Below are 18,449 nucleotides of genomic sequence, written 5' to 3'. Positions count from 1 at the left end.
ATGGCCTGGTAATTCTTCATTCAAAGAACCCAGACCCGGTACCCGGTAAGGGGGTAGCCACACCGCTAATAGCGGCATGGTTACCCACTACATCGTAATGACCGCCATTGTCTTGGAAGTGATAGTGGTTCTGTAGTTTTACTGTGCATGTTTGTGTGATGGGTGTATCTAAAGAACAGTGCAAGCTATGAATGCAGGAAGACTGTGACTGACTGAGTGGCAGTGTGGGAGGTGTAGTAGTGTTGATGGAGTTGTAGTGTGGAAGGAGGAGTAGTAGTAGTGAGAGAAGGAGGAGTAGTAGTGGGAGGAGGTGCAGTGGAAGAAGTGGGAGGAAAACGAGTTGTAGTGGGAGGAGGAGTAGTAGTAGTGGAAGGATGAAGAGTCGTTTTGTGGAAGTAGAAATACAGTGGAAGGAGTAGAAAGGCAATTAACATCAAAGGTTGGAGGTAGGAGATTGAAGGAATGAAATATCGGCTGGACTGGAAGTTGGTGGGGAAGAGTCAGTGGGAGGGGCAAGTAGAGCAGAAGAGAAAGGTGAATGTCGGCATGAGTGGATCCAGTTCAATCTTACAGAGTAGCTGCAAGGCACAACATCCTAACTGTTCCCATTAGAGCACTAACCAGGATTGAGAGCAGGAAAGGTTAGCAAGTCTCTGAGAAAGACAGTGACCCTGCTTTCAGGGAGAACAACTCTAGTCCACAGCAACAAATAGATAGCAGGGTTCAACAATAAGTAGAACTAACCAGGTGCTACAGATGCCTGGGTTAGGGAGAAAGATTTGTGGATAGGCGAGAAACAGAGGGAAGGCCATAGGCCCCACTAAGAAAATAATAAGAACTCTTGAACTGTCCTTGAGACTGAGTGTATTCTGTGCCTTCCTTCACAGAACACAAGCTAGAGGTATGTCTTGTATTAGTTTAGTTTTGGTTCTTTTCAGTTTAGGTGTTTTTCCTTATGTTTGTATTATTGTGATTGCGGTATGTACAGGGCATTTATTTTAATTTGGTGTGTTCTATGGCACCTGGAGACAAGAGGGCTTGTTCCATTTATGTTTTTTACAACTTTTTCAAGTGTCAAAAATACAGTAAAGATTGAACTTATGGGTACGTTTGTTTTTTGCATTTCATTTATGGCCGGATGCTTCTCTTGTTTGAATAAATGGATGCCGATTCTTTTAAATTAGGATTTCTGAATGTTATGACAATTTAGTGACTCTTCCTAAATGTATTGGATAAAGTGCAAAGTGATTCATCGTGTAACATATCATGGTTGAAATCATAAGGGGAGCAGCCAGTACCTAGGATGGTTTCCTTGGTATTTATTTGTAAGCCTAATTATCTGCTCAGTGCAGCTGTGAATTTTGCAGTGCTCCATTCATCTGACAATGTTTTTGAAGTGGTAATAACTATATTTTAAATATTTTTAATTATGGTATGTGTTGCGGTGGTTTTAAGCTTACAGAACTGTTTCTTTATCATGTAAATGCTTGTTTGAATTGATTTTGAAACAGGGGTGGAGTGGAAAGGGGGGCAAGGCAGCAATTGTCCCCCAGTCTGGCTCCTTGAGATAGAGCTGCAGCATGTACAAAAAAGAGGAAAATGATAAAATAGTTCTCAATCCAGCCTGCCTGAAAGGAATTTAGTGCTTCAAGGCCTGCTTAGCTCCCGCATAGATGGATTGAGACATGTGTCTTGATTTCAGAAACATTGTAGATGTACCTAGGAGCCATCCACGCATGGGGCTCCAGAGAGAGTGACAGAGAGGGAGAAGAGCCTAAGCCAAAGGCGCATGCTTATACTGCCCAGTGGCAATGTATGCATTTAAATGAAATGTTCTGTGACCCTGGCTGGTAATGTTGTCACCACTGTGGCCAATAAACCATTGGTCTCTTACAATCCTTTGCAGTTTAACACGACTTGCACTTGCCAAGGAAGTAACAATCAAAATATTATTAGAATTTATTTTAGTTTCATTCTGCGAGTACGCTTCTCCTATGCTCTGGTGAATTTCGTTATGCAGTCTTTATATCGAAAGTGATATACCGAATCACTTATATATCTAAACATATACCTTGAAAACCCTTATATCGAATATATTTATGGTGGGGTAAAGGGTTCATTTTTTTGGGGAAACGGTCAGTATGGGTTTTTAGGGGTTAGAAACGGAGGTTTAGGGGGACCCCCCAAAAAAGGACCAAAAAAACAATATTCCGGTTTTCAATGTATATGTTTCGATATATAAGTGATTCGGTATATAAGACCTCGGTGTAAAGACATGTAACCAAGAATTTCGTGATCTCTGGTGAGTTCATTACAAAAAGAGTTTAATAGCAACCATGGATGTTACTATTTGGTAAATGGCTGCTGCATTGTTTGCCGTATTCACTTTTGTACACAGTTGAATAACAAGTTCAAAACGATATAACTTTCAGGTGTTAATTATTTGGCGTAATTATTTGGCGACTACAAACTGATGTGGGTTTGTTCCAAGGTGGACAAACTTCTTCTATAAAATACCACTAGAGAAATGCACCACTTCTACGTGTGGTATTTTTGAAATTCTTTTGCAATTCAGAGTTTATCAACAGTGGAGGCTGTATTTCTGGCAAACCTCCAGAGGTGTTTTAGAAATGTGTCCGTGATTAGGGAAAAATGTCTTTTTTAAAAACAATTTCAGCCATTTTCACTTTAAGTATCAAAAGTGGAAATGGATTATATACAATAGTAGCTCATACCAATACTATACATTTTGTATGCACCAAATGGTCAATTGTGACTCTTTAGGCTTTACATTGAGGGTGGACATCAGAGGCACCCACCTTTTCATCTCTTACCATGGCACTTTGTAAAAACAATTTTCAGGTGTAATGATGGAAAGCGCCTGCAAAAAGAAATCTGGATTCTTTACCTCCTCCTCTTGTGCACAGCTAAAAATGGGCAGATTTCAGCAGAAATTCTAAAATACTGCCGCTCCCAGCATTCCCAGACCCCCTCTGTTTCGCATACCAAGTAACTTTGGGTCTAACCCTAAGTTACCAGGGCGATCCAGGCGTGGACCCCTTGCTCACTGTTTTTAGAGAGGCACAGCTTCACCTCACTGATGATGCTCAACAAGGCTGAAACAGGTGTATGGGGTTGCTGTTGGTACTCTTGTTCAGAGGAGTATTGCCTAGCATTACGGTGCTGGACTGCCCCTAGGCAGGACAAGGACTGATGTGCGGGGACATTTCTTCTCTGTGAATGGGACAGTGAGCTAAAGATTTGGTAGAGTCTCTCCCAGGGGTTATTCACCCGAGAACAGGTCATAGGTCTGTGTTTGTGCTGGTAGAGAGATTCCCCGACCCCCCCCCCCTTTGTTTTGCACCTTTTAAAGTAGCATCAGTAATTTTAGCAAACTAAGGGGCCCACCTTAAGACTGTCTGGGCCTAACCAAACGGTTTCATGTGAGAAGGATTCATTTCTTTTACCTTTTTTTATTAAATGCAACTCTCATTATCTGTACTATTTCCAAAATGTTATGTGTTCACTGCTTCTAGAATGTTTATGCAATTCCAGATTCACATTTAATGTATAATGTTCCTTCAGCCAATGACGTTTCAAATGTTCCTTTTTCTTTCTTCGTGTTGAGAATTATCCTGGCTGTGGCTTTCTTTCACTGACCATTTCACTCTACAAAGTTTATCTGATTTCAAAAGCTAATGCTTTGTTCCATCTCTGCATGGTATTTCCATTTACTCGAGGAAAATGTATCAAAACCTGCATATTGTGTGACATTTTTTAGAATATGTTCTAAACCATGTCTTCCTGGTTCACAGGCCTATTGGAAGATAGTAGCAAAGTTGTACCTTTACTGCAAATTTGAAAAATTACACCCTCACTCCAGGTGCCAATGACTGCAATACGGAAGGTGCTGTATTACCATTAGAGAAAGACATGCATCAATATATGTATAATTGGTCCAAAGCCATTCTTTATGTTTCTTGATGAAAAAGGGTCAAATTATCATCCCTTTCTTTACGTGAAATATGTTGCTCCCTATTGCTTGTAAACAGCCTGTTGACACCCTTTCATTATTTGCGATGATCTGATGCCTCTGATATATAATTCACTGCAGAATACTGACTTAAAGAAACTGATTCAATATTATTCCGTGTCTCTGTGTCAATGTCATCTTCAATGTTATCTCTGATGTTGTTAATTTTCCTGTTAATAAACTCCTAAAACATTTTTGAGGGTTTTCTTGGCAGCAGTAGCTTCAAAGTCTGAAAACAAATCTTCATTTTTTCACAGTCACAATCATTATCAAAAACGTTATTTTGGTATCATCAATGTGATCCAAAAGAATTGTCCATTAGTTGTTGCCGGACCAGATGACCCTCCCTACCGTCCTCCTTCCCACTTAGTGGCAGCACAGCACCTGGAAGTGGTGAGTCCTTGTCTTCTGGGGTTGGCATGTCCTTTTCAGGGGACAGGGGGAAACTTTGCTTGAGATAAATGTTGTGCAGCATGGCATAGGCAAGTCCAATTTGTCCAACCATCTCTGGCCTATAGATCAAGACCCCTCCGGTCTGCTGTAGACACCGGAAACAACCTTTCAACAGGCCAAAGGCCCACTTAATGCACAGCCTGGTCCTGATGTAGTACTCGTTGAAGGCCACCTCTTGTGGCGTATGTGGATTTCACACAGGTGTCATCAGCCATGGTACCTTGGGGTATCCAGAGTCACCTACAAGGACAAAGGTCATAAGTGTCAGTCACAGTGCATTGTCAATGTGTTGCCTTTCACATGTTGATGGACACTCTGTGCATGCATTATAGAAGAATTGTCGTTGAACATGATTTACCATCAAAGTACTTGAATGTGGAGTCTTTCACTATAGAGTAACGTGTTGTCGTGTTGCACCAGGCACACAGCTCATGGTCAGCACTCATCACTTTCGGGCCCAATTTATAGAATCCAGCGCAGAAGTAGCGCAAGTGCTGCGCCCTGAAAAGGAGCGTGCGGCACGCATGCGCTAGCTGTGGCGCAAACCAGCAATTGTGCGACACGCGTATTCATAGATTTTCCGAGGCATCAGTTGCCGTGGCGCAATGAACACCAAGCAGTGCCAGTAACACCACCAACATGCCCCTGTGCACAGGAAAAAGCCAGTGAAATGCCCAATACGGTGCAAGGCCCCGCGCCATCTGTGGCCCAGCAACCAGGCCCCCCCATCATAATCGCCTGAAAAATCAGAGCTTACGCCAGTCGCACCAGCCAAATCACGTGGAAATGGCCTTGCAGGAGAGTCCCGTCCGCACCCCAGCGTAATTGCGTACCCCGCTGGCACGAGCCAAATTGCATGGAATTGCCTGCACGAAACCTGTGCGCACCCCAGCGTAATTGCGTACCCCACTCACACCAGCCAAATTGCATAGAAAGGCCCGCCTGAACCCTGTCCGCCCCCCAGCGTAATCGTGTACCCCGCTCGCACCAGCCAAATCGCGTGGAAAGGCCTGCACGAACACCCTCTGCACTGCAGCATAATCACGTACCCGGCATGCACCAGCCAACTCGTGTGGAAAGGCCTGTGTGTACCCTGTGCGCACACCAGTATAATCGCGTACCCCACTCGCACCAGCCAAGTCACATGGAAAGGCCAGCATGTACCCTGTCCGCACCCCAGTGTAATTGCGTACCCTGCTGGCACCAGCCAAATCATAAGGAACGAACTGCGTGAACCCCGTCCGCACCCCAGCGTAATTGCATACCCCGCTCGCACCAGCCAAATCACATGGAAAAGCCTGTGCGCTCCCTGTCCACACACCAGCGTAATCGCGTACCCCTCTTGCAGCAGCCAAATCACCTGGAAAGGCCCATGCTTACCCCGTATGCAACCCAACATAAACGCATACCCTGCTGGCACCAACCAAATTGCGTGGAAAGGCCCGCAGAAAGCTTGTCCGCCCCCAGCGTAATCGCGTACCCCGCTCGCACCAGCCAAATCACATGGAAAGGTACACACTGACCCCGCCTTCACCCCAGCTTAATCGCGTATCCCGCTCGCACCAGCCAAATTGCATGGAAAGGCCTGCACGTACCCTGTCCGCACCCCAGCAAATTCGATACCCCGCTCGCACCAGCCAAATCATGTGGAAAGGCCTGCACGTACCCAGCGATACACGCACAACTCCCCTGGAAGCAGACGTCTCCTCACAGGACAGCCAGAACCCAGCAGCCATCACCCGTGACCATACCCCGCAGGTAGCCCTCACCACATGGCCTCCCATCACCCGTGACTATAACCCACAGGCAGCCCACACCACATGGCTCCTCCATCCCCGTGACCATACTCTGCAGGCAGCCCACACCACATTCCCCCCATCACCGGTGACCATACCCCACAGGCAGCCCACACCACATGGGACCCCCATCACCCGTGAACATACCCTGCAGACAGCCCACACCACATGGGACCCCCACCATCACCCATGAACATACCCCTGAGGCAGCCCACACCACATGGGACCCCCACCATCACCCGTGACCATACCCCACAGGCAGCCCACACCACATGGCTTCCCCATCACCCATGACCATACCCCGCAGGCAGCCCACACCACATGGGACCCCATCACCTGTGAACATATACCGCAGATAGCCCACACCACATGGCCCCCCATCACCCATGATCAAACCCCGCAGGCAGGCCCCACCTCATGTTGTCCCCCCCACCTGTGACAGCAACCTGCAGGCAGGACCAGCCTCATGTTGTCCCCCCCACCTGTGACGGCAACCTGCAGACAGGCCCCGCTTCATGTTGTCCCCCCCATCTGTGACGGCAACCTTCAGGCAGGCCCCACCTCATGTTGTCCCCCCCACCTGTGACGGCAACCTGCAGGCAGGCCCCGCCTCATGTCGTCCCCGCACCAGTGAGGGCAACCTGCAGGCATGCCCTGCCTCATGTCATCCCCCCACCTGTGACGGCAACCAGCAGGCAGGCCCTGCCTCATGTTGTCAACCCCCACCTGTGACGGAAAGCTGCAGGCAGGCCCGGCCACATGTCTGCACCCCCAACCCACTGTGGACCGATAGACATAAATGCAGCAGATGTGAAATGAAATGCCACCACATGCTGCACACTGAAAGTGTACCATAACACGCATCCATTGGTCATGCACACCACAACATGCCACATGCCATTTGAAGTCAAACATGACACAAGCATGCATGTGTGCACGAACATGAACAACATAGGCCAGCATCATGGACATAGAACAGAGTAAGCAAGAGTTAATTTTGGCCGAAACCATTGACACCATACACTACTTTTATATATTGTAAAAGTAGTATTGAAGTCATACTCATATAAAACAAATAAATGAAATCAGCATCAAATGAACCAATAAATAAAATATCATCACAAAGAAAAAAATGTGTAAGTCAAACAAATTAAGATGAAAGTAAAGATGTGGTCCATATCCATAAGACAGTTCAAAATGAAAACACAAATAAAAAGAAAACCATTACTCCATGGTGAACTGAAGGTGATCCTTCGAAAAGAGAACTATGTACAAAAAACAAGGGTCCATTGTCCCAAACCATGTCCAAAAATGATGAAGAATAAAAACAACAAAGAGCTATAGACAAAACGTGGAGTAAAGTCCAAAAACTCCAAAGAAAGAAAAAACAAAAGGAAACTTACACCTAAAAAACTATGTACAATAGCAGCTGGCTAATCCTTTGACTCACCATTTTCCCCCAAGGTCTCGGCCAGGGTATCATCAAACTCTGTGTCGATTTCCAATAGGCGGGCCTGTGCTCTCCCCTCGAGGTCTTGCAGGGACTCCAACGTGCTCCTCTCAAACTCTCTCCAAGACTCCTCGAGTAGCTCAGCCCACCTCTCTGCCCGACACAGTGCATTCTCCGCCCTGGCCATGGTGAGTCATGCCCCCTGTGCCCACTGCCGCACTACCGCTCTGCTCCGATCTGCTGACCAAATCGCTCCAACATAGAATACATCCTTGTTGAAAGGTCCACGTGCACCTCCTGCCCGATGGCCGATACTTGCCTCCCCTCCATTGCAAGCACCGAGTCCTGTCACCTCCTACGCAGAGCCTGCTGCTGCCGAATAGGTCGGTGCCTGCGCCTCTGGGATGATGATGACCTCCGGGGCTGTCGTGCATGTGCCCTGCAGCTTGGTGCCTGCTCTTCCACCATTGAAACTGTCGCAGGATGGATCTCTGTGGTGACCACCTCTGCTGATCCTCCTTCGACTCCCGATCCTGGCAGAGATGTGGTCTCCACCAGACTGGCCATCAGAGTTAGGACATGTACACAGGGTGCCCTGGTGGTATGTGGGCCGGATGACGGCAGGGAGGACAACTGGTGCACAGAGGAGGCAGACGACGAGGGGGTCACGTATGTGGCCAGCCCATGCACCCATTGTGCACAGACATTTGTACATGAGGCATACCAGACATAAGGCCAAGGTGCACACTCCAGCCACACGTCAAAATGCCATGCACTATGGTGGACAAGAACACATGGACACTCGACTCAAGACGGGGCACCAACTCCAAGACCTAGGCGTACAGCGCTGGTTTGAAGTGCTCCAGGACCCGCATCTCATCAGTGGTCACCCAGCGCCCCCTTCAGGCATCGCCAGCTTTGTGGAAGCAATGGGCCTTATTGTGGGTCCTGGACTTAAAGTCTTCCCAGCACTTGTGGACATGTGTGTAGTTGTGGGGTGCCACCCCCCTCTGCGTTGATGGCACCCACGATGTCTGCCTAGATCTTCTTCCGTCCTTCATTGCCGACTTGTGTTGGTTTGGGGAAGTGGGCATCATAATGCCCCAGGACTTGCTCCGTCAGGATGCCAACTTCCCTGGGTGAGAAGCTGGCAGCCCTCTGCCTCTCTGCCGGGGGTTTGCCATTTGCCTCAGATGGTGCTGTGTCAGACATGGCAACCCCTGAGGCAGGTGTGGGTGGGAAAGTTGGTCCTGGGGCTGGGCTGTGGAGTGGTGGTATGGCAGTCCGGAGTCTTCAGGATCAGCAGAGGTGGTCACAATGACAGGATCACTGGCAATGGCTGATGAGCAGGTAAAAAAATGCAGGGCACGCAGGCAGCAAGCACACAGAGTGGGCAGGCAGCAGCAGATGGCTCGTAGGAGGCAGGTCGGGGCAGTTGGAGGCAGGTAAATTGGCTGGTAGGCAGGAGCGTGGGTCTTCCGTGTTACTCGCGTGGCTAGCCAGAAACAGAGTGACTCTGCACTTGCGGAACCAGCACGTTTGCGTGGATTCAGAGGAAAGTCCCTAAGCGCGTAACTTACGTGACACGCGCTGAACGTTGGGTGTGGCATTCAGGATTGGGATAAAGTAGTGCGTAGGAGAGCATCATACGCGTGTCGAGTTATAGCGGACGGATGTGTGGACTTTGTTTCCACGCGATCTCTTCACTGCGTGCAAGCTTCTTCTTTGGGTGTGGGATTGCCTCTGCGAATGCATTTTGCAATCTGTGGGTGCCTCTGTGTGTCGCATAACCCCTTATTTAATATCACTGTAGCTTACATGTCCTTCACATACGTATTTTGTGTGTTGCTGGGTGCCACAGCCTACTGCGTTAGGTTTTTTCTTTACATGTGGCCTGCAGAGGGGTCGCGTACATGTTTATTTCATATTTGGGGTGGTGTGCGTTACGCGGCCCGTTTATTTTTTCCCCAAGGTTTACATTGAGACTTGCTGAGGCACACTGGTACGTTTGACATCACATACACTGCCCCCTCACTCAAATTGCCCAGGACAATCGATAGCTGCACCTCCCATTGCACCAATCCATCTGTGCCATGACTCGGCGGGCAACTGGTGGGAAGGGAGGCAAAGGTGACCGGGGTAGCGGGGGCACCCGAGGTGGTCGAGGCAGCCGAGCTGGTGGAGGTGTGCGAGGTGGCGGAGGCAGCTGAGGTGGCAGAGGAGTGTGAGGTGGCGGAGGCGCCCAAGGTGGCAGAGGTGTCTGGCCCCGTGCAGGGAGAGCCATGCCCCCCACCCAACAGGGTCAGGAAGCTGCAGGGGCAGCTGTAGCAAGCACCACCCAGCCTCCAGGTCACTCAGCCATGCCTGTGGTGCTCCCCGCCCTGGTCCACAGAGACGCATGGGCAGATGCTAACTGTGCATCTAGGGGGAAGGGACATGCTGTGTAGCGCCATTGGCACCGGCACCCAGGGTCCAGATGCAGCAGTATCACCTGCTGTACGCACCCGCCAGGGTCAGGAAGCTGCAGGGGCAGCTGTAGCAAGCTCCACCCAGCCTCCAGGTCACTCAGCAATGCCTCTGGTGCTCCCCGCCCCAGTCCACGGAAACGCAGGAGCAGATGCTATCCATGCATATAGGGGGAAGGGACATGCTGTGCAGCGTCATGGCACCGGCACCCAGGTACAGCCACTTGCAAGGGCACCTACAGTCACAGCATCCGTGTGTGATGCCACAGCCCAGGTCACCAGTGCTCCAGCCCCTAGTGATTCAAGTGGTCCCAGCCACTTGGGGTGTGCACAGCCTCGTAAGAAGGCAAAGCGTGCAGTAGGAAAACAGGCTCAGTCCCAAGGCACGGCACAGGAGACCTGCACCTTGAGGAAGAGGAGCTTCAGTGATGAGGAGGTCCTCGTGGACTATGTGCAGGTACACCAACGCGACATGCTTGTGCAGGCAGGGAGCACACATATGCCTTCCCAGCGTATGGCCCACTGACAGTGTGTCGCTGACCTTATTAACGCCTTGGCCCATGAGAGGCACTCAGCTACTGATGTAATGAAGCATTGGTATGACCTGCAGCGCCAGCCAAAGGTAAGATGGGTGCCAACTACTCCTCTACACTGGTGACTGGAGGTGGGTTACCAGAAGAGGACGATAAACTCACTCCACAGGAGGAGATCATAGGTGCTATGATTGATGTGGAGCAGATCCAAGGCGTGGGAGACCTGCCAATCTATGAGGCAATGTCTGGCAAGTGGTGATGCATGTGCGTCCAGGTCATGTGTATGTTGCTTGGATGAAGTGTGTTGGTTGTTTGGCAGTTCTCTCTGCAATTGCATGACTGCAAAGGGTGAACCATGTCATGGTGGACTGGCACGTGCCCGTTGACCTGCAGACTGCATACACACAATGTGCTGCACATCGTGACGAACCCCATCACCACACCTGCTCACTCCTTCCATGTCACTCTGTCCAGGCTCTCTTGGCCCTCTTCCTGCTCCAACCTGTGATGGTAGATAGCCTGTGACAATCTTGCACTTCACACTGGCCTTCTCTCCGCACATCTCTGATGGGTCACCCTGCCAGCTGCACCTCCTCTGAGGGATTCCTCCTTTCCTCTGATTCCCCCAGTAGCTCAGTTTCTCCAGAGGACTGGTCATACTTATGGTGGGGTATTGCCACAGCATATACCCTGTTTCTGTGCCTCTACTCTCTTCCCTCGCAACTCATCCTGATCTGGACAGTGGGGAGTGTCCTTTTGTCTGCCTCCCTATGACTGTGATGATGGCAAACATGCCAACATTCTGTGACCAAAAATCTGTAGGAATCTTAAAGTTTCAAAAGTAGTCCGGCGAAGAGGTAATGATAGGAATAGGGTGCGTCAGCAGCCCATTGTCATTGAATGAGCCCGCCGCCGCGGGTGCATTCAATGACAATGAGGCGCACTCCCCCGAGCTGCCGTGATGGGGGGCTAATGGCGCCTTTTTTCAAAGGCACCCGCGGCGGAGGGGCGCATTTAGCCCACCACCGTGGGCGCCTTTTACATCGAAAGCCTGCATGCCGCGCCTTCTCCCGCTACGCCAGCTCGGGGGAGCCCTTGAAAGACTCCCCCGAGCTGGCGTGGGCAAAAAGAAAAATGTTAAACAAAAAAAAAATGAGTAGGCGGTAAGACTGCTTAAAAAGCGGTATCCTACTACTAGCTTTGACTTCACCATTGAGCATAGGCCAGGTGTCCTACATAGCAGTTGTCCAGAATGTTTAACGGACCTGAGACATGAAACTCATCCAGGGGTGGGTTAAGTCCCCCTGTCCTTAGTCTGAGAGGGGCGTGTGTTAGGAAAAATGTCATTTATATATAATTTTCCCTCCAGTTGTACACCCCTAAACTTTTTGCTGCTGTTTAAACACTTTACAGCCTTCTGCTGCACTCCTCTGGGCTTTCGCTCACTTTCTATGGGGAAACTGACATGCCCTTAAGACAGTGAGTACTGGGAGTCTTTGTTTCTCTTAGTCCTCTTCCAATGTTGCAACATTTCTGCAACATGTAACAAGTGCACAATGTACCTTACAGCACAGTACACATGGGTCTCATAGTCAATTACAAAGACCCTATATACTCTCATAGGACTTTTTTGGAAATGGAGTGTCATGAACAGGGGTGATGGCAGCTTATCATTTCATGTAATTTTAACCCTTTCCTGCCAGTATTTTAGTAGGATTGTGTTGGTTTAAACGTATTACTGTGATATTACTGTGTGTTGAACTTCAAAGGCCTTGAATAAATGTACTTATATTTTTAATATACACCTGTCTGGGAGTGATTTGTAAGTGTCCTTTACACTGTGTGCTCATTAAGGTCTTTTAGTCACCCTCCTGACACCTAGTCTTGACCGCCGCAATGCTACCTTGATTGGTCTGGCTTGTCCAGAAGTTTTCCCTGTTCCAAGAAACTAGGCTGGCCTTCTGAACCTCTGTCCACCAGGTCAGAGTTCAGAAATCCATCTTAACATTGATTGTCAGCTGATAATGTAAGGCAATCTAGAAGGAAGCGAAGAGTGTGCTTGTATATGTTTGCGCTGCCCCAAAGAGGACTTCAGAAATGTTCACAAGATGCACAGCACCTTGTCAGGCCTTGCAGCAGCACATTCCAAACTCTCATGTTCGACTATAAGACTATACGCTACAGTGGCAGGAAATACTACCCATTGCAGAGGAAAGGCAAAAAACCCAGTGTCTCCCTGATGAATCTCTACAGCAATACAGGGAGAAGAAGCGGTGTAACCGCGTACTCAGCCCCACGCTACTAGTAATCCAGAAGTGATCCCAATCATAAGGGTGAAAGAAGCATAGCCTGAAAGCTATACCTCCTTCACCTTATATGGTAGCGCAGGGCGAGGGTAGGTTGTATCTTCAGGAGGGGTGTGAGATATAAAAGTAGCAAGACACGCAAATGAAGTACAATGGTTCCAAAATAAAAGAATGTCCAATCAAGGTCCTATAATAATATACACATTTAATCAAATGTTAAAATGCAATCAAACTAAGAAGTAGACACTAGAAGAACCCATCCCAGTAAATGAAACACACAGACTGCAGACTTTTGAGAAAGGGCACTCTGGGTAGATGAGCAGGGATCTTCAGGCACTTAATTGGCACAATGTCAAAGTTCCAGATTGCGTCTTAGCAGGAAAATGTAGAGAAGAGTGGCTTAGAAGTCACTATGGGTTCAAAGGTGGTCCAAGGGGGCTCACCAGCATTCGATAGGCTTTTTGGCATCAAACTGGGAGTCTGGGTGCATTTGGCGCTAAGGAGGTGTCAAGTCGGGAAGTGGAGACACCTGGTCCAACATGCAGTGTGGTCAAAGCAGCAACGTCATATGGCACACAGAAACTGGGAACAGGCTGCAGGTGTCCTGGTTGATATAGCTAACAAGGAAGTCAATGTGTAATCAGGGCCCAGAACTGTTTCTTGACTTCTGGGTTGCTGGAAGCACCAATACAAGGTCTCCATGGACAAGGAGAGTCCTTCTGTACTACACTCCCACTGCATAGAGCTTGGTTGGCACCTACAGGGGATCCTTCACCTCCAGTGAACAGGAGCCTAGTTCCAATGCAACAAGTAGAGATGTTTGGTCCAGCAGCAGTCACTCCCACTGTTCCCTGGGGATGGCTAGAGGACAGAGCTCGATTCTGTCGTTTATGCCTTCTGCTTTCAACTCTATGGCAGGAGACCTTGGAATGGACTGAACTCACAACAAAGCCTCAAACGTCAATGACTTCAAAAGGACTCCATGTTTGGCGCTCTGGGGTGAGGGAGACTTTTTTATGTTAGTGCCTCCCTTTTAAGCATGGTTTCCAGGAAACCTTCTCGAGGAGGTTTCTATGCCTGTTAGAGATAGAAACTCCCCTTACCCTTCCTGCTGGATTATTAAAGTGGCAGAATCCTAGCTATTGTTCCACATGGCAGACACGCCTAAATGCAATATACATCAGTACTGTCATATTTAGGCCCTGTTTACAGCGCTGACAATGGTGTGATTCCAAATTGTAGTGGTTTTATAATTTTGTAATTGTAGTGATTACCATGCCAAACCAGACATGGTTTATGGTTACAGATTTACGTTACCCTAGACTGTCTAGATTCCACAATCATTTGAATTTAGATCAGAGGTGCAGAGCGTTAAAATGCCACCTCTGCCTGCATGTACTTTTTGTCCTTGCAGCTGTCAGGGATGCTTATGTGGCTTTTGAACCTGACCTTTGCCACCACAGATCTGGGACTGTACATGTCAGGAGACTGGTAACATGTGTGCATACCTTTGGCATCGTACATTTGTGAAAGGGAGTCTGATTAGCAAGCCTCCTTTTCAGAGACAGAATTGCCCACATCGTTTTATTATATAAAAATGAAAAAAGCTTGGGCTGTCCCACCTTTGCAGAAAAAAATCCATCACATCTGCGCCTTATTTGGTTTGTTACTTTCGGTGCAGGGCAGAAACACTGGCTGCCATTTTAAATGGGCGACAGTATTAGGAACGGGTTAGCAAGCAAGAACAATTATCAGTTTCAGATTATGCACAGCTCTTTGTTGGCAGGATGTGAAATGCATTTCCATGTTTGACACCCTGTGGCATTCAGAACACTTCTATAACTACACGGGTGCCCACAGCATCATTTTTACCCCCCTACTTACCCAATGCATCCACCCACAGCCAGCGTGAAAACGTGTTTACAATAGCATACTAATAATATTGGGCAAAGCCACCATGAAAAGGTTTTGCAATGGCAATGCCACCATATATTGGGCCACAGTCAGCATGAAACAGTATTTTATAGGACAATGTTGGTATATATTGTTAAGAAAGTCATCAGCTTGTCTTTGGAAAAAGTTAGCCTGAAACTGTGTTGCAAAATACAGCTGTGTATTGTCTGGGAATGGGCACCTATTGGAGGTCTCTTGGATTGGCTCTCTCTCTCTCTCTTTGCACCCGCACCTCACTCTCCCTCTCCTTGCACCTTCCATCTCTGCCTTCACACTCACACTCGCACTGTGCACCTTGAGTCTTTCTCATCCTGGCTCACATGCATGCATCCCCTTTTGAACACTCAGCAAGCACATCCTTTCTTGAGCCCTTATTTCTCTCTCACCCTTCCTCTCTGTCACCCTCTCTCTCGCTCTCTCTTACTCTCACTCTCACAAACACCTCATGCTCAACCTTACTGGAAGCCTCCCTCACTGGCATCCTGCTTTGCTTACACCGTCCCCCTTTCTCATCATCTCGCTCACCTGCATCCCTTCTCAGATCCTCAATAGCACCTTTACACCTTTCCCCTTATTACCCGTTGCCAGTAATACACAAACTGCCATGAAAGACAGCAAATGCCCAACTATTAGCTGTGCCCATGCATGTTCAGAATTCCTTCAGGAATTGCAGCGATAAGCAGAGATACTTACCTCAGCCATCTTCTGTTTAGATAACCATGGTACATGTACTATCACATTTATGCACAAGGTTTCATGTGATTCTTACTTATAATTAAGTTGTCGACAGAGTAGTCTCCCATACCATGTAATTTAGCAGAAAAACATGACTTTCTCAATGTTCATCAATTCAAAATAATTGTATTTTTCAAATAATTCAAATGTCCCTTAACTCCAGAATAACTTAATTTTTGGGTAATGGGTATTTGTTGCCAATAAATCGGTAAGCGGTAGGACTGCTTAAAAAGCAGCATCCTACCGCCTAAATCGGTAGGGTTGGCAAGTATGTGATGGCACTGGCTCCCAGTAGCTACGACTGTTCATTGTCAATCGCTTTGCATTGTGCACAGGGCCATATGGCTCCTGGTGCCGCAGTTCCTTCAACTCCATCTTCCCAATGTGCTTCCTTCTCATGGTATTTGATCATCCCTTTCCTACTCCCTCAAGGTCAGTTACTTCTCAGAGCAATTAGTTGGTGCTTAATGTTTATCTTCGGCTGGGGCCTCCCTCTGCTACTGACTCCCTGCCTCAATGGCACTGGAGGTGAACCTTCTCTGGGTCTGGGGGCTCTTGTGATCCTTCCTCATGTGTTCTGCTTTTTTCTACCTCCTCTACCCTGCTGGAGTCATGGATGACTGAGAGAATGCACTAGTCATCTGACTACACTATGATCTCCAACACGGGCCTCTGAGCCACCAGTTGTACCCATGCACTGCCTCCCTGCCATGCTCCACACACAGTGGCTGTTAACTGTATCCATACAACCCTCTAGCAGCTATTGACAGCTTATGTCTGCATATACACTTCCACCAGCACATCGCATTTTCATTGATGATAATGTAGTTGTGTTTACTTGGCATGCCATTCCCATATACTGCTCTGCCCACTCCCACTTCCAACCCCAGGTCTCACCTTCACCATGCCTATGTACTCGCGTGATGTCAATGTGAGCTGGCCTCATGGGATGGGTGTGTCTGGCTTCACTCCATTCCACCACCTTTGCATCATTGCACCGTGTGACACCTGTGTGTATCGAGGTTTTTGATTTACATTATTATTATTACATGTCATGTCACTTCCATTGTACATGGCTCTGGGACAGTAGTCTGCAAGTCACATCTAATGCAGTATTACAGATCAGGCATGACTATGGTACATGGTATATGTGTTTTTGCATCTATGATGTTGGTTTAATGAACTATGCCAGTCAGGTTCTCATGTGTGTAGCAGGTGCTATGCACCATGCACTACAGGTTGTAGTTAGACCTTGCACACAGGTCCATGGCTGCTTTAATGCTAGCCTTTACTTGCATGGACACTGCATAGGTGCGGGAGTTTGTGACATGGCAGGTTGATGTGTTACATGAAGACATTGTGATGCCTATGTGTGTGGTCTTTGGTATTTACATGACTCTTCATTTTCTTGCTGTCCATGTGCAGGTGATGAGGCACTGGATGCAGAGGAGGAGGAGGAACAGGATAGTGCCATGACCAACGACCAATGGAGTATGTGGTGTGATAGCCTATGAAGTTCCACTGGTGCTATAGGCCATCCTGGCCCAGAATCAGTCTGAGTCCGCCTCCAGGGAAGCCTTAGGCTCTGGTGGTGAATCAGATATGGATACCTCTGTGGTGTCACAGGTGAGTGCATTGACTGTTGCATCCCAAATGTCTGAAGGGGGGAAGACCCCTCACAGGGCCAGTCAGTGTCGAGACGTCCGTCCGTGGCGGTTACAGTTGCAGGGTCACGCTCCACAGTATTGACTCCTGGTCGTAGGGCAGCAGATCAAAGGAGGGATGCAGTCCTGCAGCCACAGTCAGCGTCATCACAGCAAGGGCCAGGTACCCTTGGCCTAGGCAGGCGTGGGGTACACTAACGCGATGACCGTGTGTTAGCTGGCGATACTGTGTGGGAGCAGTCCATGCATGCTGTTGCACAACAACATTTGCTTCAGATGAGATGTTGGTTCAGGGCATGGATAGGGTGGCCAATTCCCTGATACCGCCAGCAAGACAGGTGGAGCAGCAGGCATTGCTGTCCACATGCCGCTCACACAGGCTGAACATGGTGGCCAGCAACAGGAGCCGACGGGTGGAAGTGAAGGCTCTGCGTGCATCCTTGACTGCAGAGGGTCGGGCCAACTGGGAAGGCCTGAGGTCAGAGTATAGGTTCCTCAGGACTACACTGGGTGCACTCGAGGCAGCCAGCAGTAGACGGTCTGAATAGCAGATGCAACTGATGACTCGTACCATCACGGAGGAACTGCGTGCATCCCATGAAGTGTTGCATGGAGACCTCCGAGCCATCATTTTGCAGATGCAAACATCTCACTCCTGCATGGCCACTATCATGGAGGACCAGACCAGGGCTATGTTTCCACTACCACATTCTAATGCAGCACCAGAGGGTGGCAACAGCAGCGACGGGTCTCCCACTCCATCATAGCCGTGTGGCCCATTAACCCATGGAGGGTTCTCTTTTGACATCCACACATGTGGGTGTTAATGTGACCGTGCACCTCCTATGCATCCAGTGTACCCCGGATAGTTGGCATATACAGAGCTCTTGATTCCCTTGGCATCACATACAACCTGCATGTTGATGAAATGCCAGTGCTTGCGATTGCAATATATGTGCTCTGTGGCCCTAGGTGGACGTAGGGCCACATGGGTGCAATCAATGACACCAAGCACTTTAGGGAAGTGCGCCACCACGTAAAAGTTCTGGAACACGGCCTGC

Source organism: Ambystoma mexicanum, chromosome 4p (genome assembly GCF_040938575.1).
Source record: "Ambystoma mexicanum isolate Mex_15411 chromosome 4p, UKY_AmexF1_1, whole genome shotgun sequence".
In the NCBI taxonomy this organism is placed as follows: Eukaryota; Metazoa; Chordata; class Amphibia; order Caudata; family Ambystomatidae; genus Ambystoma; species Ambystoma mexicanum.
The sequence above is the reverse complement of the archived record's forward strand: the minus strand, read 5'-3'. Positions refer to the sequence as shown.